This window comes from Phacochoerus africanus, chromosome 9 (assembly GCF_016906955.1).
Source record: "Phacochoerus africanus isolate WHEZ1 chromosome 9, ROS_Pafr_v1, whole genome shotgun sequence".
NCBI classification, from domain to species: Eukaryota; Metazoa; Chordata; class Mammalia; order Artiodactyla; family Suidae; genus Phacochoerus; species Phacochoerus africanus.
Window position 1 is genome coordinate 20,940,168 of NC_062552.1, and position 26,327 is coordinate 20,966,494.

Below are 26,327 nucleotides of genomic sequence, written 5' to 3' on the forward strand. Positions count from 1 at the left end.
TGTAAATCCCCAGCCATCCTTCCTATTAGTCAGAGCTGAGCCCAGTTGTGTACTGAAGTTTCTTACTATCTTAGGTCCAATTAAATGTCTGATCATTGTTCACACGTGGTCCAGCGCAATTTCTCTTTAACACTATCCAGGGAGAAGAAGGTAGGGCTGGAACAAAACTCTCCCCTGCAACAGAGCAACAGGATTTGTGGAATTGAAGGACCTGTGTGACAGGGTTCATCAGCTCACTCCATGATTTTGTTTTGAACCGGGGAATGTCAGGATAAGATTTATGTTTAAAAAGAAGCGAAAGGACACCAATTAAACTGAGAGAGAGGAGGTCTGGAAAGAGGATTTAGGTTCATGTCAATACTCAGGCTAGACATATTGACGGAAGGAAGGAAGGAAGCCATGTGGTAAGGAAGAGAAGAGAAAGCATGGGATATAACATTTTAGGAGGTAAAACCCTTGAACTCCCTGCTAGGATTGGGAAGGGAAGAAGAGGAAGCGTCCTGGAAGGTTCCAGGTTCCAGGCTCAGCGGGATAGGGGAGGGGAGTGAATGTTGTAGGCGGATAAGCAAAGGAAGAGTCAAAAGGCAAAGAGCACAGAGGATACGCCTGCGCCAACATTTTAGAGCCTTGGTGGAGGGGAAGGGTCTTCAGCAGCTAAAGACGCGAAAAGAAGCGATGGTAGAAGAAAAGGAAACCATTATGAGAAAAAGAACGTATATGTATGTATGAGTAGGGCAGTTTGCTATATAGCAGAAATTGACAGAACCATGTAAATCAACTATTTTCAAAAAAGAAAAGAAAAGGAAACCAGAAGGCTATGCGTTCCCTGATGCCAAAGAGGAGTGTTTAAATGAAAGCCCTCGGTTAAAGGAAGTTGTCCATTATGGGAATTCATCCTCGTTTTAGAATTCTAATGGCAAGTTAGGGGCAACCATGGAGTCACAAATGCAAATCCTGAGTCCTCTGTCTAGAGCAGACAATCTGTTAATTAATGTCATAAACAGACTATATATATCTAAAAGCTACTCCTCATTACTCCCCTCAAAAGGGAGCTGAGTTTGACCCCGACGTGATTTGAACACGCAACCTTCTGATCTGGAGTCAGACGCGCTACCGTTGCGCCACGAGGTCCCCTGGAAATTGCTCTTTTTCTTCTGAGTTTGGATTTTAAACAATGCTTTCTCATTGCCCGGAGGCTCTAAAGATTTAGTTCTTTTTGCTGGTAGACTTGGTCATTTTTCTCCCCACTATTCATGGGCTCTCTAATATTTAGTGGAGAAAGAAAAGGGGTTAACCAAATTAAATATTAATCCACAACCCCAAACGCTCCAGATGGCGAAAACTCAGTGCTTTCTCACATTTGACCTTTGCACTTGTCGAATTTTTCCTGTTTTGAGAAAAATCGTGAAGTTATTGAATTTGGATCCGCAGTGAAATAGTTATAAAAATGGCCAAGATGTCTGAACTACTACTTTTCCTATAATTTTACTAGACTTCTCTCTCTTTTGAAGAAGACTCCCAGACTTGCACTGCCCTGCGGTGTTAGGTCTCGCCCCCCACTAACCGCCCCCACCCCTCGCCCATCCTTTCTCAGCGCACGCCTGGCCCTATTCTTAACCTGGTGAAAAGATGCTTTATCCTCAAAAGGCTGAAATAAAGGGTTTGCCTTCCCAGAAACCCTCTCTTCTCAGTGGGAATCCGTGGGCCTTTGGGTCTGTAGTGTCCACGTGTCACTCAGTCCACAACAACTCGAAGCAAATCGCTCATATATTGAGCTCTTAACCATTTTCTAATAGCCCGATGTCAGCAGACCTTCTTCCAATCTGTGGTTGTTAAAAAGGTGCTCGCGGACAGGACGGGGAGCAGGGCACCTGCTGGGAATTTAGCAATGCAAATCCTCTCCACACCCTAGGCCACCTCAATCAGACACTCTGAAGGTGGCCCCCAGCAGTGTGTGTTTTAAGCCCTCCCTGATTTTGACGCAGGGAGAAGTTTGAGATTCACTGCCCCAACCTGGACACCCAATACTTTGCTCACTCAAGAAAATTAACTTCCAGTCCTTCTTCCAGGATGGAGGGGCAATGCAGCATTAGTTTGCTGCCTCAGCAAAGTGCCACAGATTGGGTGGCTTAAGCAACTAACTTTTCTTTTCACAGTTCTGTCAACAGGTTGGTAGAGGACAGTCTTCTTCCTGTGTCTTCACATTGTCCTTCCTCTGTGTGCTGGTGTCCTGATCTTTTTTTATAAGAACACCCATCATTGGATCAGGGCCCACCCATATGACCTCAGTTTACTTTAATTACCTCTTTAAAACGCTGTCTCCAAACACAGTCACACTTTGAGATCCTGGATGTTAGAGCTTCGATATTTGAGGGAGGAGGATGGGAAGGGGGACAAGAGGACACAATTCAGTTCCTAACAGGTAGTTCCCAGATAAGCTACTGCTGACAGTTCCTGAGCCTGGGCTGGGGCCTGAGTATGGAGTTTCTGTGGTGTAAATCTGATCACCTCTTCGCTTTCCCTATGACATTTGTTTAGGATTCAACTCTCTCAAGTCTGACAAATCAACTACCACACTTCAAACGCCTTTCCAATAATATTTTGTTGTCTCCTCTCCTGAACTTTTGATCCTATTTGAACCCGTTTTAGAGTTGTTTTGAGTGGGATTTTTGGAGTGCACAAAAGTGAATTCTTGTCTTAAATCTACAATCTTTACCTAAAAGCACTGTAAGGCAGCAGAGGTTTCCTGGGGATATAAAGCAAACCAGCTCTATCTTTTCCTCTCCTTCATCTCTCAGCACCTGGTCTGGCCTTTCTCCCTGATTCCCATCAAAAGATGAAGTGCTCTATTAGTTATTGCAGCATCAGATTCCTCTCCCTGGCAGTTATGTAGGTTGTAACTTTATAGAATTTTTTTTGCCATTAGGTTCAATTTGTTTTCCCAACCAGACGATAAGGTTTCTCCTAGTTTGCAGCAAGTTTTCATTCTGTTACGAGAGTGATGTTATTTTATTTGAACAAATTTGCTAAATGCACCTTTGCGATCGTAGCAGGACCACGTGGCCTAATGGATAAGGCGTCTGACTTCGGATCAGAAGATTGAGGGTTCGAATCCCTTCGTGGTTGCTGTGGGCTTACCTTATGGTTACTGAAACCACCTCCAAATTTTCCTGCTGACCACCCCACTACTTATTACCTCAATTTTTTTGGTTACAGTCAGTAATCAGAAACCCCCTTTTCACTGTAACAGTTTCATCCTCAACGTATTTCCTCTCCACACCCCTTCTTTACTTTTTGTTTCTTTTCACCTGTTCTGTCTCTTCACAGCATCTCCAACAGTCGGTTCTCCCAGTCTGCCCTTCTCAAAATTTGGAACGCGGATCAGTGGCAACATCTGGGAGCTTCTTAGAAATGCAAACTTTCTCAGCCAGTCCCAGTTTCCTCTCAACTACAGAACTACAGAATTAGAAGTTTAGGAGTGGGACCCAGGAATCCAACTTCTAGGTGAGAACTATACACATTGGTGTGCGAGAACCATTCTGGACCTTACAGGCTGTATGTCTCTCAGGTTCTTCCCGCCCATTCGACGACGGTGCAAACACATCAGACAGAGCCTTTCACTATTTAGCGGTCTGTGTGTTGGGGGGGGGGGGTGCCGTTTGCATCCTTGGAGATGGGGTTGACTCATATATCTTACAATGAGCTTTCTCCATTGGACACTTGGTCTATCAGCTGACTTTATTTATTTTTCAATATATGTATTTTATTTTTATTGAGGTATAGTTGACTTACCGTATTATATTAGTTTCAGGTGTACAATATAGTGATTTAAAAATTTTATAGATTATACTCCACTTAAAGTTATTGTAAAATATTTGCTATAGTCCCTGTGCTGGACAATATATCTTTGTAGCTTATTTATCTTACACATAGTAGTTTGCACCTACCTGCTATCTAAGATTGTTATAACGGAGAGATGTGAAGCTGCCATAGAACCCCTAAGAAGGACTGGGTGGTGGGAAAAAGGTAAACAAATTTGACAAACGTACCTTCTAACACATGTAGGAAAATATAGTGGAAGATTCACCATTAGCAATCCCTGGAGAAATAATAGACTTAGGCAAAGAGCATTAATGATATTAAAACCCTTAGGAAAAAGGCTTTGGGAAATATTATGTTCATCGTGTCAAAGGATCACCCCAAGATTATTTGCCAGTTGCAAAGAGAAAAAGAACAAACCCAGGTGGGGGAGGATGGAGGGCTACTTTATCCTCACCCTCAGTGGGGTATCCTGATAAGTGCCTCCTGATGTGAAGTACTGTATCAAGAGCACAGTGTCGAGCCCCACATTTTTAACCTGAATCTAATCAGTTAAAGGAGTCCAACCATATAGAAGTAACTTCTAGTTTAGCGTAGAGGAATAATTAAAACTTGCCATGAGAAAACAATGAAAGAAATTCAGAGTGTGGGACATTCTAGAATTGGCTTGGACTTTTAAAAAAAGTTAATGACAAAACAATAACCACAACAGTAGCAAAAAGCTGGGAGACTCTTCTGAACCAAAAAGGAACTAAGGAAACATTGCAATCAAATGCAGTGAATGAATGAATTTGCTTGGACCCTGATTAGAAAAACTGACCCCAAAATACATATTAAAGAAATTTAAAGAAGGACTGGATATTAGAGGTTTTTATAAAGAATTGTTGGATCTTTTTTAGTTATGATAATGGTATTCTGGGTATATGAGACGAGTTTAGGTAATACATGTTTATGTATGCAGGGTATGATGTGTCGTGATGTCTGCAAATGAATTTCATAGGATTCAACAGAAAAAGGCAGATAAGACTAATAGAGCAAAATGTTAATAATAATTGAATCTGGGTGGTTAGTATATAGATACTTTTTCTATGCTTGAACATTTTTATAATAAAAGTTTAAATGTTTAAAGACGTCTTGGCAGAAGCTGTCCTATGTAAACAGAGGCCCTGACAGAAGAGCACGGGGCTCCGAAGAGACAAAACAGAAGGTCAGCATCAAGAAACCAGTGCCAGGTGAAGAAGGGCAGATCCTTCCTTGCCTCAGGAGTCCCAGGCTCCCTTGACAGTGTGGCCAGAAAGGGAGCTGGGAATGTTATCTAGATGCCCATGATGAGGGCCTCCTATGCCATCTGTGGGCCACAGAGTACCTTTAAAGACTTTAAAGGAGGGAAGGAACCCAAACTGATTAGCATTATCAGATGAACACACCAGTTAGTGCTGACACAGCCCTACCTACATTATCTGCCCTAAGCTATATCTCCAGTTCTCTCTCTTATTGCTGCCCTATCCTGTACCCCTCCAAAATGCAATGATGTTCCAGCCTGATAGCACTCTCATCCATTTCTCTCATGGTCTATAAGGTTTAAGTCTGGAACACCTCTCCCCTAGGCAATTTGGCTCATTCCCACACATCCTTCAGATCTGAGTTTAACTATGATTCATTCCACAGATATTTATTGCGTGTCCCTTTGCCCAGACATAACAAAGGTATAACTGGGACATTTTTTCATGAAACTGGGAGACTAACGAGTATTTCTCCAGTCAATCACCTAACACATTCATGATTGGAATCTAGCACTCCTCCCATGGGCTACTACAGCACACCAGACCCCTCCCTTGTCATACTCAATGGTAAATGTTTACTTTTGTAATTGTTTACTCTAGAAATCCCTCAAAAATGCCCCTACTTCTCTTGCTCTCCACCAGATGTGTGGCACCTAGCAAAGTGTTGGGCATGTGACTGTGCTCAGAATAAAATTTTTGAAACAATGAAGAAGTGAATGAATCTGTTCAGGGACAAGGGACTGGAGGCCAAAAGACTTTCAAGAAATTGGTACAATAACTCTAAAGAGAAACTGTAAGAACCTGATCTAAGAAAACAGACCTGAGGCTTGGGAGGAAGAGCCAGATTTGAGAAATAACTTGGAGATTGATCCAAAATCTGATAACCTGTGGCCCTTGGGGAGAGAATCAGAGGATAAGGGAGTTCTGAGTCTTTGGTTTTTAGTACCTTGGTGTTTCTATCAAAAATTTGGGTTGTTGGAGGAAGTTCAAGTTTAGGAGAAAGGATGGGACATTCATTTGGAGATGTACTGCTTTTGAGATGACCATGAACATGCCAAAAGAAATAACTAGGACAATTGTATATTCTAGAGCCCAGAGGTCTGGGCTGGAGATAATTTTCAATCCATCAGCACATAAGTAGTGGTTTATCAGTCATGCCTAGCCTTTCTGTTCCTGGGATGGAGCAGTTGATGAAATACAGAATCTTATACTTACTAATATACCCATACCCACAGACATAAACATACAGATAAGACTACGATAATAACTGTGTAGTTTTAGAAAGCTAGAGATTCTGGGGTTCCGTTCTGGCTTTGGAGGTGGAGTTTGCAAATATATTTTGCCTCTTATTCACAGAATATCAGATAAAGTTGTTCTTCCTCTTGTGAGAAAAGGTCCCAAGCAGTGAAGTGGATTTGATTCTCAGAAGTATTTTTTACTTTCCTATTTATTCAAAAAATATTCTATCTAGTGCTTTAAAACATTTTAAGCATTACAAAGAGACAGGAGAGATAGGCTTCCTTGTGGAATATTTTGATGGATCCTCATTCTTGAATTTAAAAAATGATGGTGACAATAGCTGCTGACATTTGTTGAGCCCTAGTAACTATATTCCAGGCACTGGATTCAGTATCTGCGACATAGGGTATCAGTAAGGAACAGCTTTGTCAGATTATTTTTTGAGGATAAATTTCCTACTACGGTAAAAATAAGAGAATTTTTAGAACTATTGCAACATATGGCAATTTGCTTTCTAGAAAAGACCAGAGCATTCTCAGTTTACCACTTGCTATAATTGAAGCTGACTGGCCCTTCTTGGGTTTCATCAACTGTTAATGGAATTTAGCATCTTTTGTTTTGCCTTTTTAAATTACTAAATCCTGAAGCATAGAATAAATGATATATAGTAACATGGAGAACATTGAAGGGGCACTTCGCTATACGTAGTCGTGGCCGAGTGGTTAAGGCGATGGACTAGAAATCCATTGGGGTCTCCCCGCGCAGGTTCGAATCCTGCCGACTACGGAAATTGATTTGTCTTTTGCTAAGTGTGTTACGCCCTCTGCTCTTGGTCGCATTGACCTTTAATTTGAAGACACTTTCTAAAATATTAAACATCAACTCAGACCTTTTGCAAGTTACATCGAAACAGAGTTCTCATAGACCATGAAAGAATCATAATGCATGAGTGACATAAAAGGAACCAATAAAACTATCTTTTATTTCAATTCTGAGGTTTGGGGTTTCGAAACCTTGGTGACCCGAAAAAAGCAAGCAGAAGGAAAAGATTTCACACATTCATATTTAGAGCAACGTAGTAATGCTTGCTGCCACTTCCTTTTTCTGTGAGTGTTAAGTTCTCGGCTACCCGTGGGTGGGCCAGTGGCGCAATGGATAACGCGTCTGACTACGGATCAGAAGATTCCAGGTTCGACTCCTGGCTGGCTCGTCCCGTTCCTTTTTTGCAGGCTCTTTAAAATCCTGCAAATTTCCATTTTTCCCAGGCCTCTGCATTAATTATTTTATCTTTAAAATGTCTTCATTTATAATATCAGTTTATACAAAATGACAAAAAAGTTAACAGTCTTGAGCTATAGATCACTACTCTTCTTTGACATACATAAGTTTTCTTTAAATCAAGTTGCTAAATTGAATGTTTTTCGAAACTGATGAATTCTTACATCAGAAGTGTGAGGGGAAACTTAAAAGAGAAAAGACCTTCCAAAAGCATCATTCTCTTGAGTGCTAAGAAGGGAAGTCTAAGAAAGAGAAGATTTCGAGATAGTAATTTCTTTACTTCTCTTTTGTTTTTAGATCTAGTTTCTTAGAGCCAGTTACTGGTTCACAGCACAATTAAGGGAAGGGTACACATGTCTTCGCACATGAATAGTCTCCCCCATTATCAAAATCCTCCACCAGAGTGGGTACATTTGTTGCAATTGATGAACCTACTATGAACCAAAGTCCATAGTTTCCTTACAGTTCACTGTTGGTGCTGTATAGTTCATGAATCTGAACAAACATAGAATGGCATATATCCATTGTTCCAGTATCGCGCTGAGGACCTTCACTGCCTGAAAAATCCTCTGTGCTTTGTCTATTCATCCTTCCTCCCCTCACCAGCCTCTGGCAACGAATGAACATTTTACTATCTCCCTAGGTTTGCTTTTTCCAGAATGTTGTGTATTCGAATGATACAATAGGTAGACTTTCAGATTGGCTTATTTCACTTAGTAATATGCAGTTAAGGTTCTTCCATGTCCTCTCCTGCCTTGTTAGCTCATTTCTTTGTAATGCTGAATTAATAGTCCATTGTCTCGAGCACCTGGCTTATTTATCCATTCACCTATTGAAGGGCATCTAGGTTGTTTTTAAGTTTTGGCAATTATGAATAAAACTGCTATAAACATCTGAGTACAGGTTTTTTGGTGGACATAAGTTTCAACATCTTTCGGCAAATTAACAAGGAGGGCAATTGCTGTAACAAGGAGGGCAATTGCCGGATGGTTTGGTAAGCGTATGCTTAGTTTTGTGAGGAACTGCCAAACTTTATTCCACAGTGTCTGTACCATTTTGCATTCCCATTAGCAATGAATGAGAAGAGAATTCCTGCTGCTCCACCTCCTCCCCAGCATTTGATGTTCAGTGTCCTAGATTTTGCCGTGTGGTGGTATCTCATTGCCGTTCTAACGTTTCTCTTACCACATATGATGTGGAAGGAACATGTTTAAAAGGTGGGCTAAACACCTCACAAAGAGGATATACAGATGACAAATTTTCCTAATATAGTCTCTTATCCCGGCCCTAAATGTCTCTTTGGAGGGAAAAGAGGCCAAGCTAGCAGAGGATGGTTTCGATCCATCGACCTCTGGGTTATGGGCCCAGCACGCTTCCGCTGCGCCACTCTGCTATGAGAATTGGATTTCTAATAGTTAGTATTCAGCTTTTTTCGAACTTCTCCTTTTTTTTTTTCCTTCTTCTCCCCAATCTGCAGAATTAAATTCATTCGTGCTTTCTTTCTGTTTCTCACTCTATTTCTGTCTCGCTTTCTCTTCCCCTAGATCAGTAATCTGTCTTTGGTACTGCAATAGCCAAGGACTGAACTAACTACTAAGGCAAGGATTAATAATCGAGAAAGTTTATTTTGGATACTCTTCTCCTGTGCAAAAAGGCATGCTTAGATGTAATGCCTGTTACTATGTACTATGTGAACGTGTACATCTATAACAAAGTATCTGCTGATATTCCAGATGTCATGCTTTAAAGTCATTCTAAGTCATACAAAAGAATAGGTTCTGATGAAGTAAACGTGCTTTCCTTTACTTCCATGCTGTAATGTGATGGTTCGGAATCTTTTGAGGGTTCTCTAGTCCCAGGTAATAAAAAACGCACATTCCTGTACATTTAAAAAAAAAAAAAAAGTTTTCAGGGTGTTCACGAAACATCTAGCCCAGAGGACTAACTTTCTCCGATGTCATGGTTCATTTCTTCTAGTCTCAACTTGGCAGTACAAATCGAACAAACAAAAACGCTGTGTTCCGGTTTTTTGCATCTGGAAATGAACTGACTCCTTCCGTGATTGGCAGGAGTAGGTGAGTCGCTGAGAGCTAAGTATCTGCTTGTTCCGTAACCTCTGGCCAGAAAAAGCTGACCCAGGTGTGAAGCCGGTAGGCTTAGGTTACCCACTGGAGCCTGACTAGTTGTCTGTAAAGATCTGCTTAATTTCTGACGGTTGGAGAGAGATGGATGAGGAAATGGGTCAGGGAGCACAGAAGTGAGTGGGGAGAAAAGCCTGGAAGTCGATGAAGAATGAAATTCAGAGTTTGCAATAACAAAATAAAAAATGTCTTCATGGGCCCAGAAATTAACGCCCAAAGCACGATTACACCAGTGTATACTCCTGCGTATACCTGTCTATTTATTTACTTTCTCAAGAGCATCCCACGTTGGAGGAAGCAGAGAATGCATCTTTTTCTTTCCCACATTCCGCTTCACAGACCAGTACACCGCCTAAACACTAAAACAGTTGACCCCGACGTGATTTGAACACGCAACCTTCTGATCTGGAGTCAGACGCGCTACCGTTGCGCCACGAGGTCCTGTGGGGGCGCTGGACTCCTTTACCTGTCAACCTCATCTATGCAGTTAATTGTCTGTACTCAGTGAAGACCGCGCAGGTGAATACAAAATAAAGCCTGGTGACCTCCTTTCATTCACTTCCCAATTCTCTCTGCCTCCGAATTCTTCTATTTTTCATTGCTTCCTATTCTATTTCATTCCTTTTTCTTACCCAGTTTCTCCATATCCGTCAAAATAGACTTTTGGGGGAGTTTTGTTTTGTTTGTTTGTTTGTTTTTCGTTTTTGTCTTTTTTAGGCATTCTGTTTAAAGTCGGCCTTTGGGTTGGAGTAAGAGTAATAATGAGTGTCCGCCCTCTCCTCCCTCTCCCTAATCTGGGACGCTGACCATGGTTTTGAATTTGTTTTCAAAGTTGATGGTAGATTGTAACCACACACACGTTTTTCTGTGAATTTACCTGGGGCCAGCCGGTTTAGTCGTGCAGCATTCTGTCTGCGGATAACGAGCGGCGTCTCCTTCCACCCACTCTTGTCCTTATTTGACATGATCGATATCCTACTGCGAGAGTTCCTCCAAATCCGATCACTTAATCTGAAACTGCCCCTAAGAAGAGCAAGAAATCTTTCTGCCGAGGAAGCGGATGATTCTGGCACCATGGTTTGGCTGGTTAAAGCGCCCGTCTGCGAAACTGCATCCTCGGGTTTTGAATCTCAATGAAATTCCGTCCCCCGCCCCCGCAAGATCTAAATAATGGAGAGCTCGCTTTCAACTGCTAGGAAAAGACACTCTGAAAATGAATCCTAGGCTCTGGACCCATTTTCAAGATTAAGAAAGGAAAATTTTAATTTTCAGAGAAAGGTGTGTCTGTTTTACAGTAATGGATCATTTTTCGGAATATCCTGTCCAGTATCATCAAAACTGTGTACCTCCAATTCTTATCTCTTTTCCTTTCTTTTCCTAGACTAGATGATGCATGCTATATATCAGCACCTAGTATACTCTATATTCTACTTATATGTTTGTTTATTACTTATTACAAGTAACTAAACTAAAAGCTAAGGCACAGCCTCTTTAGGGGCCAGTACAACAGGTCAGCTTGCCTTCCACACACACTCCATATCCCCTTTGGTTTCCACACACCCTCTCACCACCACACCATGTCTACGGCTCCCTGCTAAGAACACACACCAGGAAGGCTGCCCAGAGGCATGGGGGTCCTCTCTAAGAAATCAGACTCTCAGAGTTGATATATGTCCTCCTTTTGATTGTGGATTCCCCGTGACATGGAATTATTGCAGCAGAGGATGCTACAGTAGTTGTTAAAATCTGTTTCCTTTTCTTCTTGGAAACACAATTGTCTTGGTCTGTTTGGGGCGCTATAAGCAAAAATACCATAGACTAGGTGGTTTAAAAAAAAAAACATTTCTCAGGGTGCTGGAGCCAGAGAAGTCCAAGATCAAGAGGTCAGGAGTTCAGTATGACTGTGTCCTCACATGGTAGAAAGGGTCAGAGTCCTCTGGGCTTTGTTTCATAAGGACACTAATTCCATCTGCGACATCGCCATCTAATCACCTCCCAAAGACCCCACCTCCAAAGACCACCACATTAGGGATTTGGTTTCAACAAAAGAGCTTGAAGGGGACACAAATATTCCTCTAAACTACATTTCCTAGCCTCCCTTGCAATTAGATGCGGCCATGTGGCTGTGGTCAGAACAATGCCCTGTGGAAAGAATCATAACCAGCCAGTTTGAAACTTTGAAGCTTGACCCAGGACAATCTCCCATGGGAGTTCCTTTCTGCATCCCTTTGCCTTTCTGTCTGTCAAACACCCAGGATCCAGCAGAGGACTTCACAGCCCTGACTCCAAAGTCACACAATGGTCCCTCAGCAACCATGTTAAAAAATAACCAGAAAATCTGCTTTAGATGTTGTTTGAGAGAAAGACAAAGGTTTATGAAGGTGAAAAATTGAGACTTATGGGAGTTTCGCTGCTTGTTTTTTTTTCAATGTGTGCTACAGAAACTGGTATCACTAATACAATAGTGGTTTATTGTCCCTTGCTTATTAATGTTCTGCGTTTTAGCACTTAACTCAGAATATCATAATTACAGCCTTCTTGTAATATACCAAGTGATACAGCAATATGAGGCATCAGCACACACATGCTCCACATATGGCTGAAAATACACAAGTTTCTCCAAAATTCTAAAAATTATCACCTCTTTAATAACATATAATTATTTTCTAAACTATTTTAGAATTCTCCCTGTATTTCACTTCCTCACCTATAAATCCACCTGGGCAGAAATATAGAAATGAAGAGTAGTCCTCTGCAAATGTTATACTGCCCTAAAAATCTTCCTCTCTCTCTCTCTCTCTTTTTTTTTTTTTTTCCGCTTTTTAAGGACACTCCTATGGCACGTGGAAATTCCCCAGCTAGGGTTTGAGTCAAAACTGAAGCTGATGCCAGCCTACATCACAGCCACAGCAACACCAGATCCGAGCCACATTGGTGACCTATGCTGCAGCTCACAGCAATGCCAGATCCTTAGCCCACTGAGTGAGGCCAGAGATTGAAACTGCATCCTCATGGATACTAGTCTGGTTCCTAAACCACTGAGCCACAATGGGAACTCCTGGACTTCACTTTAGCAATGACTTTATTTTAGACTGTTCTCTCTCCGGTGACACATGAGCTATTGCCAACAGATCCTCTGAGTGCAAAGTCCTCATGCCAGGTAGTGTGAATTCCAAGTAGGCAATGCTGTAGGACTGGGATATGGTCTGTTTCTCAAATATTCACTGCCTTTGTGTAAACTACCACTGCCTGCTTTGTGCTCAGCACTGCAGGGGTAAGAAAGAACAGCCAGGAAAATTTGTGAAAGACTTTTGTAATGAAAAACTTAATGTGTAATGGTCAAAAAAGATTATGGGGTTTCTCTTCAACGAAATTTTGACCTTGTCTAGCAGACCTCATACCGAGGATCTCTGATTCCACAGGACCGAGCCCTTGTTTCTTTTTCTAGACCATTTATGACTTTGTAGAGACAGATGTTAACTTGCTGAGAATAAGATAGTTCCAGTCCTTGGCACTGCAAATGACTTCTCCCTGATAGAGGAGAGAAGATTTTGGAAATCAAATTCTCATTTGAACTACTTTTAACATTTTTCTTATTAATTTAACAATAAGTTAAATAAATCATTGACACATGCCCTTTTATTATGTTTACCTTTTAAAAAAATTACCCTTTATTGGAATAGGCAGGGTTTTCACCCCAAAGCCGTTACCAGAACGAAACAGGTAGGAAATGATAAAAAATAGTACACAATCTAGGGTTAAATTTTATGGAGGAAGAACAAAAAAAAATATACAAAAGGGGAAGTTCTCCCTAGACTGTTGTGGGAAATAACGATTAATCAAACAAAAACACTTGAGGCTTTAGTCTCAGGAAAAATTGCCGGAAACTATTCTGTCTGTAAAAACTCTACTGTCTTAGGAAGACAACAGCTGATTGTTCATTGTTCCTTTAATCCTCTCAACAATGACATCTGTCATCTACTGGGAGGAAATTTGCTTAAACTTCATTCATTTGCTTTAGGCTGTTACATTTATGTCCATTTGTGACTGTTCTAGCTGCATGGGTAGTTTTTATTTTGTTAATTTAACTTTTTCTACACACTTAATACGTCACTGAATTTGCAAAACCTCTTTGGAAAGGCTCTCTATTCATATGGAATTTTTTATCTGAGAGCGAAATAAAGGATTTACATTCTCTCCCCTTTTTTTGTCTTTTTAGGGCCGGTGCGGCCTAAAATGTAAATAAAGGATTTACATTCTCTCCCCTTTTTTTGTCTTTTTAGGGCCTGGCTTATGGAAGTTCCCGGGCTGGGGGTGGAATTAGAGCTGTGACCGACCTACACCACAGCTCAGGGCACCACAGCTCGGAGTAATGCCAGATCCTTAACCCGCTGAGTGAGGCCGGGAATTGAACCTGCATCCTCACGGATGCTGGTCAGATTCGTTTCCTCTGAGCCACAACAGGAACTCCCTTTCTTATTTATTTTTTTCATGGTGACTCTCAAGGTATCTTGGTTTCCCAACCATCCTGTGGGAGAGAATGAGGCAGAGCTGGAGTTATTTTCCGGCCAGGCCCCTCTGCCACTGGGCTGGACCAGGGATCTGGGAGAATCCTGCAGCATCCTCTGCCTGCTCTATCCTTTCTGCTTTTCTCTGCAGGAATAATGCCCAGCACTTAGGGCTCAGGCACATTGTTCTTGAAAGACTTTCCTTGGACAACAGTTCAGGCTTTACTCTTGCTTCTTCTGGGATTTCTCCTGCTGGCTGCACCTGGTGTCATCTGGAAATGTTGCCGGGAGAAAGAGCAAGAATGCTGGACCAAAGGCAAAAAAATCAGAAGACCGAGCCAGTGTGAGTCCAAAGAAGACTATGGAAGAAGGATTGGACAGAGGAGAAGGGAGAGGACCAGGATGAAGAGGATCAAAGGGATTTGCAGTTGAGGTTTGTTTTTGTTTTGTTTTGTTTTTGACAGAACAAGGCCTTTATTACAGAAACACCCTCAAACCACACTGGAAAAGATGTTCACAAGGGTGGATGCAACAGAGACCAACCCTGGAGTAGAGGGGCACCCACATCAGGCCGTCCCACCCCCTGAAGTTGAGGTTTTTAATGCAGGCCCTTCTCCTTCAATACCACAGCGCTCCCTTTTTACTTCCCCTGAGCTATGACCCCGACTGTGACCTTCATTCTGGCACAGCTCACAGCACTCACTGCATACACAACCCAGGAAGCGGTCTCCCAGAGGCCCTTTCCATGTAAAACTGGTTCATCTCCTATGGAGGATACGGATTCATTTCTTGTCCTTTTGCAGAGAAACTCCGAGAGCTTTGTAAGTCCTGTGCCACCCTCTCCCGTGTGTACAATCTGAGATCCTCTCCTGTGCCCTTTCTCTCATGAGGTTTCTTTGTTCTACTTCAGGCTGGAGAAAAGCCCAGAAAGTGGATGGTGAGTAAATGAGAGTTTTTGTTTTTCATCAAAGACGGCTTCACTTAGTAGGTGCTTTTATTCTGATCCTTTCCTCCGAGGCCTTGCTCACTCTTAACACAATCTGGACTTAATGCCTATAGTCCAGTCACTCTGCTCACACTTCATGGATGCCCCAAAGGTTTTTCGAATCTGTGGCCAAAACTGAACTCCATCTCCTTCCCTGTCAACCTGCCCTTCCTCCTCTACACTCCTGCTGCAGGTGCTGCCACCACCCACCCGAGTGGGCTCCTTTCTCTCCTCTCTTCGGGGCAAGTCCTTTTACTGCTTAGCCCCAGACTCCTTCTCAGGCAGAGACTGAATCTCCCAATCTTTCTTCTTTTATCACAGATCCCTGGGACTAGATTACCAAGGCCTTTCTCTTAACAGCAAGCTGCTTCCGTTCCCCTAAGAGCTACTGCTGCCCTTTTCCTTTTTAAGAGTTTTTGTCTAGGGAGTTCCCTGGTGGCCTAGCGATTAAGAACCTAGCATTGTCACTGCTGTGGTTCAGCTCCAATCCCTGGCCCCAGAACTTCCACATGCTGCTGTTTTTGAAGTTTGTATCATTGACCATAGCCTCCAGTTTCAAAGGAAACTTGCTAAAACAGAAATCTGATTACATTCCTCTAAATTCCTAAAACTTCCACGGCTTCCCATTGCCTTTTGCTGTCTTATCAGGATGGGGACTGATATGGACATTTGTAAATTCTAAAAGAATTTTCAAATTTTTGTGAAAAATTGTCTTGGAGTTCCATTGTGGCTCAGTGGGTTATGAACCTGGCTAGCATCCATGAGGATGCAGGTTCAATCCCAGGCCTCATTCAGCTGGTTAAAGATCTGGCGAAGCGGTGAGCCCTGGTGTAAGTCATAGCTGCAGCTTGGATCTCATGTTTCTGTGGCTATGGCGTAAGCCTGCGGCTGCAGCTCCAATTAAAGCCCTAGCCTGGGAACTTTCATATGCCACAGGTGCAGCCCTGAAAAGAAAAAAGAAAAATTGTCTTAATGTCAATTTTACTCCAAACAACCTAAGCAGATGCTGTATCACCTACTTAACATATTTGTAATCAATTTTTTCTGAGTGGTTCCAGTTTCCAAGCTAACTGCTATATTCATAATTTCATTAGTAATAAATGAACTCCCTAATGACAGATTTTAACTTTTGTGTTTGTTTGTTTGTCTTTCCAAGGCATATGGAAGTTCCCAGGCTAGGGGTGGAATCAGAGCCATAGCTACCACAGCCACAGCCACTTGGGATCCGAGCCGCATCTGCAACCTACACCACAGCTCACGCCAATGCCAGATCCTTAACCCATTGAACCAGGCCAAGAATCAAACCCATGTTTGTGAGATACCAGTCAGGTTCATTACTGCTGAGCCACAATGGGAACTCCCAGATTTTAACTTTAAATGCTATATTTTTTAATTGGCTCCCTCAGGAGTTGGAAGTTATATTTTCAGATGTATTTGGAAATTAAGTTTTGTCTAACCAAGGTTTTTATGTAACTCAACTGAAGAAAAACTACACTAAAATATAAAGTCCAATCCGTGCATTCTTTTATCCCTGTGTTGCAGGCACACAATGGCCCAGTCCCATTTCTGCTCTATCTCTGGACACTTCTCTGCATGCGCTGCCCCACCCTGGCTTGACCACGCCATCTGCAGCGCCCCAATGCATCATTCAGTTTCCTGCTTCTGTGTGCATTTCCTTTGCCTGTTCACCACACCTGGTTAACCCTGTTTACTCAGTCAGACAAACTGAGACAGGTTCCTTAACTTCTCTGAGACTATTTTTCCCATACCTAGAAATTGACTTAATTACAACTACTACTTGAGCAGATGTTAGGAAATGAGATAAAGGTATGCAGGATACCCAGTACAGAACTAGCACGTAGCTAAGTTCAGTGAACATTAGCTGCGAGCCTCATCACCACATCCTTTTCCCATGTCTCTGAAGCTGATGCAACCCTCTGCCCCAGAGAGAAAAGAGAAGTGGAAGGTGCCAGACTTCCTGTCCTGCCACCTGCACCTGTCCTTTCTGATCTGTTTGCTCTGATTTCAACAGAGCAGATGTCTTTTGCCTTTCAACTAAAATGAAGGTTATTTCTTCATTTTCATCCTGGACTCCTCACGCTCCAGCTTCCCTCAGGGATTCTTTGTCCATTTCATTCATGTATTCATTCATTCATGTACCAACTCAGCAAAGGCCCATGACCATTAACTATGTGCCAGCTACACTTCTAGGTGCCAGCCAGGGGCACAGAAATGAACATAACAAAAGTGTTTCATTCGCAAAGAACCTACCCTCTAATGGAAGAAGATAGAAAAAAGAAATAGTAAAATACATGGTTCAGCACATGATGCTATGTGCTCAGGAGATCGCGGAATATGGGACTGGAAGGTGCAATTTAAAATAGGGTGCTGATTGTACACGTATTGGAATCAACTATACTTCAATTTAAAAATTAAAATAAAATAAAATAGGGTAATGAAGTAAGGGAGTAAGCCACAAAAATAACTGGGGGAAAAGCATAACAAATAGAGAGAACAGCAGTGCCAAGCACGCTGGTTTGTTTGAAGAGCAGCAAAGGGGCCAGTGCAGCCAGAGGACAGAGTGACCAGGAGGATGAGAGGGGATCATATCAGAGGGGTTTAGAGGGCCAGTCAAATATGGCCTTGAAAGCCATCGTGCTGGCCTTGGCTTTGCCTCTGAGAAAGGCGCCACCTGTGCGTTTTGAGCAGAGGAGGAACTGAAACTGAGACTAGGCTCCAGGAAGGGTAGGAGGGGCAGGATAGAAGCCAGAAGACAGCTGGGAGCCGCTGCAGCCATCAGGGGAAGGGACGAGGATGGCTCATACCAAGGGGGTGCTAGAAGTGGTGAGAAAGGGTCAGTGCTGGGTTTATTTTAAAAAATAGAGTAAAACGGCTTTGCTGATAGATTTGAGGTGGAGTGTAAAGTAAATGGAGGAGTGGATCAAAGCAGGGTGCCTCCAAGACCTAAGGCTTAAGCAACTTTAAAGATAGAGTTGCCAATTACTATGATGGGGAAACTGAGGTTCAGGTAGTGGGCGCAAAGAGAGGAGGAAGCACAGAATCAAAACTTAGGATACATTGAGGAGCCTTAATTAGTGAACCAAGTGGAGACCCAGTGTAGACAGCTGTAACCAAATGTGCAGTCCATACAAGAGGTCAGGGTGAGAAATATAAATTATTCTTTCTTCCTCTTCTGTATCTTTTGTGTGTGTGTGTGTGTGTGTGTGTGTGTGTGTGTGTGTGTGGTGACCTTGCATAACTGAAAATGCCTTTATCTAAAAGATTTTTTAAAACTTTCTTAAAATTGAAATACAGTTGACTTACAAAATTGTATTAGTTTCAGGTGTATAACACAATGATACAGAATTTTTGCAGGTGTTATTATAAGTCCTTCCCAGATAACTTAAGTAGCCAGTATTAGTCTCAACTCCATCCTACACGTGAAGAATCAAGGACACTGAATAGTTAACTAAACCGGCTTTGGGTTTCATGGCTAATGAGTCACAGCTAACAACATACTGGGATGCAGAGAAGAGCCATCAGCTAGTAGATGATAAGCCACAGTGCTCAGACACACTAGCCGCTCCCCAGGTAAAGGTATAAAAAGAGTGCATGGGAGTCCCTTGTACCAGCAAGAGGTGGTATATTAACTATGAAAAAGAGATGCTTCCTTCGGAGACTACCTAAATAAAAGAGACAGATTTCCGGGCAGTTGGCCGTACTTACTGCACCCAGGACAGTGTATAGATCTTGGAAAAGATGCAAGAGGAGCTCCTGCACTGGCTCAGCGGTTTACCAACACGACTGGTATCCATGAGGATGCATGTTCAATCCCCGGCCTCACTAAGGATCCGGGCATTGCTGTGAGCTCTAGTGTAGGCTGCAGATGCATCTCAGATCCCACGTGGCTGTGGCCGTGGTGTAGGCCGGCAGCTGCTGCAGCTCCTTCAGCTACTGAAGCAGAACGAGGAGAGACATGTAAAGAACTCCCAGTGGAGTCCAAGCCCATAGTTAGGAACCAAGAAGGGGGAACAGGAAGAGCCCTTTTCGTCTGGCCTCCCTCTCCCTGGCACTTGTGAGGGAAGGCAGCCAGACAAACTCAACAGATGAGTGAAAAGGGCCCCAAAGAAGGGAAGAAAAGGCCTAGAAAGGGCCAAGAAATGTGTATTTCTCTATCATCCAGGGAGTGCTCACCTCTCTTTTCTCTATTGTGGACTGGAAAAAAAGCTCAAAATTAAGACATAATAAAAGACAGAGACAAGATACAGATCAAAAGTGGGACGGGGACTCAAGACCTCACAGATCAAGAGCCCCAAATGTCAGTGCCTCACTGCTTTTATTGTGCTCGTTGATATTTTTTAAATGTTGGAAGTTTCCGTCGTGGCGCAGCAGAAACAAATCTGACTAGGAACCATGAGGTTGCGGGTTCGATCCCTGGCCTTGCTCAGTGGATTAAGGATCTGGCATTGCCCTGAGCTGTGGTGCAGGTGGCAGATGCAGCTCAGATCCCATGTTGCTGTGGTTGTGGCGTAGGCCAGCAGCAACAGCTCCGATTACACCCCTAGCCTGGGAACCTCCATAGCCGCAGGTGTGGCCCTATAAAAACAAAAGACAAAAAAAAGAAAAAAAAATGTGAGTAAGGGGGAAAAGGTTTCAGGGCATGGCCGCCTCCAGGCACACAGCAAGTTATTTTTTAACTCTTAACCTTTGAGCATCTGATCATTATCTATAGGGCACGATGAAGACCGGGACAGCTACCTATGCATAACATCTACAGAACAATATGTGTCTGCACTGATCCGGATTGCCAAAGTCCGCACTTTGGCATGTCCTGGTGTTCCGTCCTTTTCAGCCCACTTCTCACAGTTAATCGTATGCTTGCTATGTGCTATCTCATAGCCAGGAAGGCGTTAGGGCAAGATATCAGGGTCAGGGAAAGATGGGGGACAGGTGTTTCCCCACAGGGGTGGTACAAAATGATATGGGAGATGAGAGGATGAGGTGGGAGTGAAAGATTCGTGATCAGCCACCTCTGCCCCCAGGGACCTGGGTCCTCTGGATTTGGGGATTCTGGATAGTCTTCTCTTTGTAAGTTTCTGAACTCTCCTAGGAGCTCTCTGAAACATGCTCTTGAGGCTTACACCACAGCTACTTTGCGGAGGAAGGATAGGAACTTCATGGGTTAGGACCGGCTCCTCTTCCCTCTTTTCCCAGTCCTTGAGAGCTTGGGATGCCAGACTTGACCTGGCATCTTTTCTCTCTCACGCTTTACGCAGTTTACGTTGATAGGGATGGAGGAGACACAGGTATTTTAGGAGTCCCAGTAAAGGACCACAGATAATGAGGAAAACTTAGGGGACAGTGGGAGATCTCGGTAAGTAAATAAATTGCTCAAAAAAGCCATCAGCACAGGGCAGGTTTGCTGCATTAGTGGAGCCTTGAGAATTGCCTCAGGTCTTTGGGTGGGGAGATGGGATGAGCCCTGCATTCATAGTCAGACCAAGGGCAAGAGTTTGAGGACCACCCTTCTGCAGATTTGAATACACACCTTACCAGGCACTAAGGAGGAGCTACTACTCCCAGAAAGGAAGAGGCAGGCTTTTCCAACCCCCACTCCCCTGGATGATGAAACTGTAGCCCACCAGATCCTCGGGCAGAGCTTCGGTGCCTGCCTGCTTCCATCTCTCACAAGCGTCCTATCCGAATAAATCTATTTCTTGCCTATCACTTTGTCTCTCGCTGAAGTCCTTCCGCACGGAGACACGAAGAACCTGAACCTCAGTGTGTCCAGACACAGGGTGAGTGATTCTAATTTAAAACCTTGGGTTCAAGTCCCAATCTGGGTTTAGGCTGGGTTCGAGTCCCGACACGTGGGTTCGAGTTCCAATATGCGTCCTGGCTAGGTTCAGACAGTTGATACTGTCAGTTTCAATGTGACTCTGGATCCAGACACGGCCAACTTTGAACTCTTTGTGTCTGAAACAAGGATATATTTATATTTTAAAATTTAAATATATACACTTGCATAGCACTCACTATGTTAGGCCCTTTATAAGCGTTAATTTAATACTTTAAACTTATGAATTAGGTTTTATTATTCTATTCAAAATTATTATTAATTCTACTATTACCCCCTTTTTACAGATTCAGACACCTAGAACAGAATGGTTTAAGTAATTAGTCCAAGGTCACACTGCTAGTTGGATAGAGGAGTTAGAATTTGAATCCAGGCCCCTCAAACCTGCACCACAACATGGCCATTGCAGTGACAACCCTGCATCTTTAACCTGTTGTGCCACAAGGGAACTCCCCCAAGTGCACATTCTTAATCAGCAAATTAAGCTGACTAATGAGCATCTACTTAATTGTGGGGGCAGAATGAGTGGATGGGAGACTTAGATGACGTTTTATGCTTTTGATTTGATATTTGAACCATGAGAATGTAACCCACTGTAAATTTTAATGAGGAAAAACTTGATTCCAAGGCTCAAGTAACACATCCACATGTGAGAGGCAGCCACTGCAAGACAGGTAGTAATATTGTGTTATTGCTATAACTATAAACCCTTGCTAGGGTTTACTAAAGTCTTACCTAAAGTTCTCTGAGACTTTAGGAAGAGAACGATCATTTAAGGTCAGGAGCTAAACTCCATGATCCCTGCCCTGGGGGTGAGAGGCTAACACCGGATCCCATGGCAGGACCCCTTCTTCAGGAGCGCGCAGCACTGGATCGCTGTTTTCTTGGAGAACCTGACTGCTGCTTCCTGCAGTGTCTAGTTACTTCCTGTGGCAGCAGAAGAAGGAAAAAGAGGTCTCTTCCTGGAGAAAGAGAGAGAAAGAGGAAAAAGAAACTGCCAAGGCGGAAAAGGAGCAAGAACAAAAAAAAAAGGTATCTAACCCTGAGAGGGAAGCTTACCAAAGGGAGCTCAACCACCTCACCCCATCCCCACTCCACTCGCCCATCCAGGCACTGGGTCATTTTTAAGGTTCGTTTTCCAGAAGTCTTCCTTCCTCAATCCCCATAACAGTCAGTATTTTAAAAGTTCTTACATTCAGCTCCTCGGAGTTCTTAATTTATAACTGACTTATAAATGAGAAGTTTCTCTTGTGGTTTAGTTTGGGAGTGATCATCCAGTAAAAGATGCAATGTGGTTTATGCACACAAAACAACCTTGGCTCTCCTCCCCGAGGCAGGTGTAACAGCCTGGCAGCGGGACCAGGTAGGGCCACCTCAGTCCCATCGGGACGTAGTCATGCTCCCGCCCCCTTCACTACTCGAGTTCAGTAACAGTGCAGATTCCACGTGGCCTTTTCGCTACTCTCCGAGAAGTGCCTGATGATGTTGATGCACTTAGAAACACAAGAACAGTCTTTGCTATTATTGCATAAAGTCATAAATGTACGTAATTTACGTTTAAATGGCAAAAAAAAAAAAAAAAGAAAGCAGGGGGAGTTCAACCACCTTGCTCAGTGGTTGCAGAGTCAGTCCAGCATGAACTCAGTGAGTTCTGATTCACCCCCACCCCAGAAACCAAGCACATCCTCCCACCTCCACTTTAGTCTCCTCATGACTTATCGTCTTTCTTCTTTGCAGAGTGGAGAAAGACCCAGGACATGGCTTGTGAGTGGCTCTGACATATTCTCTGCATTCGCATCTAAGACTGTCTCGGCCGAAATATTTTCCAGCCCGTTTTCTCAGCCCCTAACTCTGTCCTGGGCTGCGGAATGTTCTGGATCCTTTCCCCCAAGGAAAGAAATATGGGTGGCTAATGGGGGGAATTAGTGGTGGGGAGAATCGTGTGTGTGTGTGTGTGTGTGTGTTTTAATGGTGAAAAGGACACTCAATCTCCTTCTATGAGGTGTTCACACACTCTTAAGCCTAATAATGCATCTCAGAATAGCCAGGGAATGCCAAAGGAAAAGGGGCGAGGAGAATGGAACTCCATATAAGAAGTGCCTTCCCTATACCTGGAACCTCACTGGTTGCTTTACATAATCTGCAGGCTACTGAGAAGAAAACAAAGAATACAAGATTTAAGAAAATCAGAGGGGGAGTTCCCATTGTGGCTCAGCAGTAAAGAACCTGACTATTATCCATGAGGGCTCGGATTGAATCCCTGGCCTCACTCAGTGGGTTAAGGATCCTGTGTTGCTGTGAGCTGTGGTGTAGGTTGCAGACATGGCTCAGATCTGGTGTGGCTGTGGCTGTGGCATAGGCCAGCACCTGCAGCTCCAATTAGACCCCTAGCCTGGGAACTTCCATAGGCTGAGGGTGCAGCCCTAAAAAAAAATAAATAAGTAAAAGAAGAAGAAGAAAAAGAAAATCAGACAGGGAAAGAGAAAAGCATCTCTTAAAAAGTGCAGTAAGAGTTCCCTGGTGGCACAGAAGGTTAAGGATTTGTCACCGCTACAGCTTGGGCCACTACTGTGGCATAGGTTTGATCTCTAGCTCAGGATCTTCCACATTTATGGGTATGGAAAAAGAAAGAAAGAGCAGTAGCCACAGTGACTCAGTTGCTGTATAAATCTTTTTAAAAAAATAGTATCTCAAAATTTCTTCATTGAATTGCCCAATTCTTTTCAGAAGGAAGCAAGAAATAACACAAATTGAGATAGATGGATTCTAGGATACATGTACAGGAATGCATACACACAGGGACCCCTCTGCCCAGCCAGGAAAACATTGACCCAGTGACTGGTGATGGATGTCCTACACTTGATACAAGGAAGAGGTAAGGGAGGGGAGAGTTGAACAGGCAGAGGGCAGAGGTAGGAAGGGGAGGATGGTCAAAAAGGAGAGATGGATGCAAAAGGAAGAGAAAGGAAAAGACAGTTCAGTTGACGTCTCTCCTTTTCTTCCACTGTAGGTGGGGCGAAGTCTCAAGCTTATGCTTGTGAGTGACCTGGATGCCCTTTGAGTTTCCTGGCACAGGTATACTCAGCATGTAAACACTTTTTCTGCCGTGTGATCCATTGGCGTTCCTGGTAGGAATACTCAGATCTGACCCAGAGGCTCATTTCCCAGGGAGGATACCACTCCAGCTTTTCCGCAGCCTCAGAGGACCTTCAGATACAGCATCTGGGCACTTTCCATTGCCTCTCACCCTGCTGGCACACAGGCACACGGCCTCGCATAGCCTGGCCATGTCCCCTGCAACCAGAGCATGATGGGGTGAAGGAAGTACACATTTTTTGAGGAGTTTTATGCTTGATCTGTCAGAACCGTAGATGAGGGAGGCTGGACACTGGAAGAGACTGAAGAAAGGGACACAGAAAAGGCTTAGTGAGGAGAATGGGTGAGAGAAAGACAAAATTAATGAATTTTCCTTATGTATCTCCTTTTTTTCAGAATGGAAGAAGGCCCTCTTTCAAGCCGGTGAGTCAATTACTCCTCAAGGACAACAACCCTCTCTCTTCTTTCTCCTTCCAATCTTTGGCTGGTACCTCCCATTAGCCAAACCCAACAGGTGACCAGAGGCAAGTGAGCCCAGGGATACTGCTGAAAGAGGACAGATTCCTGGGACCCAGAATAGAGTGGAGAAAGATGGAAAGTGGGAATGGTAGCATGTAAAGCCCCCAGCATGGTCCTTAGCATAGAAAAGGCATGGCAGCTAGCATAACATTAGGCACTTCCTCCATGCCAGGCCCAGAGCCAAACACACAACTTGTGTTGTCTTCCTACCCTAGAGATTACTATTTTTGTTTGTTTGTTTGTTTGTTTTAGGGCCACACTTGAGACAAATGGAGGTTCCCAGACTAGGGGTCAAATCAGAGCTGTAGCTGCTGGCCTACACCACTGCCACAGCAGTGCCAGATCAGAGCCGAGTCTGCACCCTACCCCACAGCTCATGGCAACACCGGATCATTAACCCACTGAGCTAGGCCAGGGATTGAACCTGCATCCTCATGGATATTAGTTGGATTCTTAACTCTCTGAGCCACAATAGGAACTCCAGAGAGATTACTATTGAGTTCACCCAGGTAATCCAGAATAATCATCCTATGAATCCAGGATAATTTTCCTACTTTAAGATCCATATCCTTGGGGAGTTCCCTGGTGGTCTAGTGGTTAGGATTTTGGTGCTTACACCACTGTGGCCTGGGTTCAATCTCTGGCCCAGTAACTGAGATCCCACCTCAAGCTGCTGCACACCATGGCCAAAAATAAATAAATAAAAACACAATAAAAATATTCATAACTTTATTTCTATCTGTAAGGTCTCTTGTGCCACGTAAGGTGTAAAGATACATCACGGGTTGTTAAGATTATGGTGGGAACTCTTCAGCCTACTGCACGCAGTCACCACCTTGCTCACTCTGAAGGAGCCCTCCATCCAGTACACACTAAGGGCCTCCTTGACTGGAGAGAGTCCTATGAATCTTAATGAGAGTGAGTCTTTTTGGAAATTTTATCTGTAACCCTATATTTGCTTACTAGACCCAGGTATACAGGTCAGAGTGTCCTTTTGCAGAAAAGATAATGCTTACTGTTGATGTATGGTGAAATTTCTACCTAATCTCATCTCTTGGGTTCCCCAAAAGCTGACTCTGAGTCAAAGACTTGGGGTCAGGTTGTCTCTTTGAGAAGTGATTACAGGGAACCCAAGTTGGGGAACAAATAAAAAGAGAAAAGCCAAGTAAGTGAAAAATGACATTAAGTGTACTTTAATCAGTCCGTTATCATGTGGGCAACTGGGGTTCATCCCACTGGGGACTAAGAAACATGTGAAATTGTGAGATATGCTTATGTTTACATCATCACCTCCCCACACCCCAACCCCAAGCACTAGACAGACGGACAGACAGACAGACACACACACACACACACATTTCTACTTACGGGAGGCCTCTCCTGGTGATTAGCAGCAATGCCACAATCCACGGGGAATCTCAAGGCTTTTTAAAAACGAAAAGTATCTTGAAAAAGGAAATTTTAAAAAGGCTCGGAGCAGCTGTGCGATTTTAATTCCCAAACTGGTCCGTGTATTCTACCCAGTAACCAATGAGAAAGTAGGCTCAGGGACGCCATTGGCTGGCTGACCCATAGCGGCTCTAAATCATTCATAGGAAATCT

The 26,327-nt window shown here is 43.4% G+C and overlaps 1 long non-coding RNA gene and 6 other non-coding genes across 8 annotated transcripts; 3 read left to right on the top strand and 4 right to left on the bottom strand.

Moving 5' to 3' along the window:
• Positions 1-1,059: 1,059 nt before the first annotated feature.
• TRNAW-CCA (transfer RNA tryptophan (anticodon CCA)) lies at positions 1,060-1,131 on the bottom strand. The gene has a single exon. It is a non-coding gene; the product is annotated as a tRNA-Trp (tRNA).
• Positions 1,132-3,053: 1,922 nt separating this feature from the next.
• TRNAR-UCG (transfer RNA arginine (anticodon UCG)) lies at positions 3,054-3,126 on the top strand. Its single transcript has one exon. It is a non-coding gene; the product is annotated as a tRNA-Arg (tRNA).
• Positions 3,127-7,045: 3,919 nt separating this feature from the next.
• Positions 7,046-7,127, top strand: TRNAS-AGA (transfer RNA serine (anticodon AGA)). Its single transcript has one exon. It is a non-coding gene; the product is annotated as a tRNA-Ser (tRNA).
• Positions 7,128-7,478: 351 nt separating this feature from the next.
• On the top strand, positions 7,479-7,551 carry TRNAR-ACG (transfer RNA arginine (anticodon ACG)). The gene has a single exon. It is a non-coding gene; the product is annotated as a tRNA-Arg (tRNA).
• A 1,389-nt stretch (positions 7,552-8,940) lies between these two features.
• TRNAM-CAU (transfer RNA methionine (anticodon CAU)) lies at positions 8,941-9,012 on the bottom strand. Its single transcript has one exon. It is a non-coding gene; the product is annotated as a tRNA-Met (tRNA).
• Positions 9,013-10,129: 1,117 nt separating this feature from the next.
• TRNAW-CCA (transfer RNA tryptophan (anticodon CCA)) lies at positions 10,130-10,201 on the bottom strand. Its single transcript has one exon. It is a non-coding gene; the product is annotated as a tRNA-Trp (tRNA).
• Positions 10,202-19,849: 9,648 nt separating this feature from the next.
• Positions 19,850-26,311, bottom strand: LOC125136232 (uncharacterized). 2 transcript variants are annotated; one of them, XR_007137129.1, is made up of 3 exons: positions 26,094-26,311; positions 21,846-22,072; positions 19,850-21,229 (listed from the first exon to the last, which is right to left on the bottom strand). It is a non-coding gene; the product is annotated as an uncharacterized LOC125136232 (long non-coding RNA). The 2 variants fall into 2 exon arrangements; XR_007137130.1 differs by lacking the exons at positions 19,850-21,229; positions 21,846-22,072 and adding an exon at positions 23,764-24,508.
• Positions 26,312-26,327: the final 16 nt, after the last annotated feature.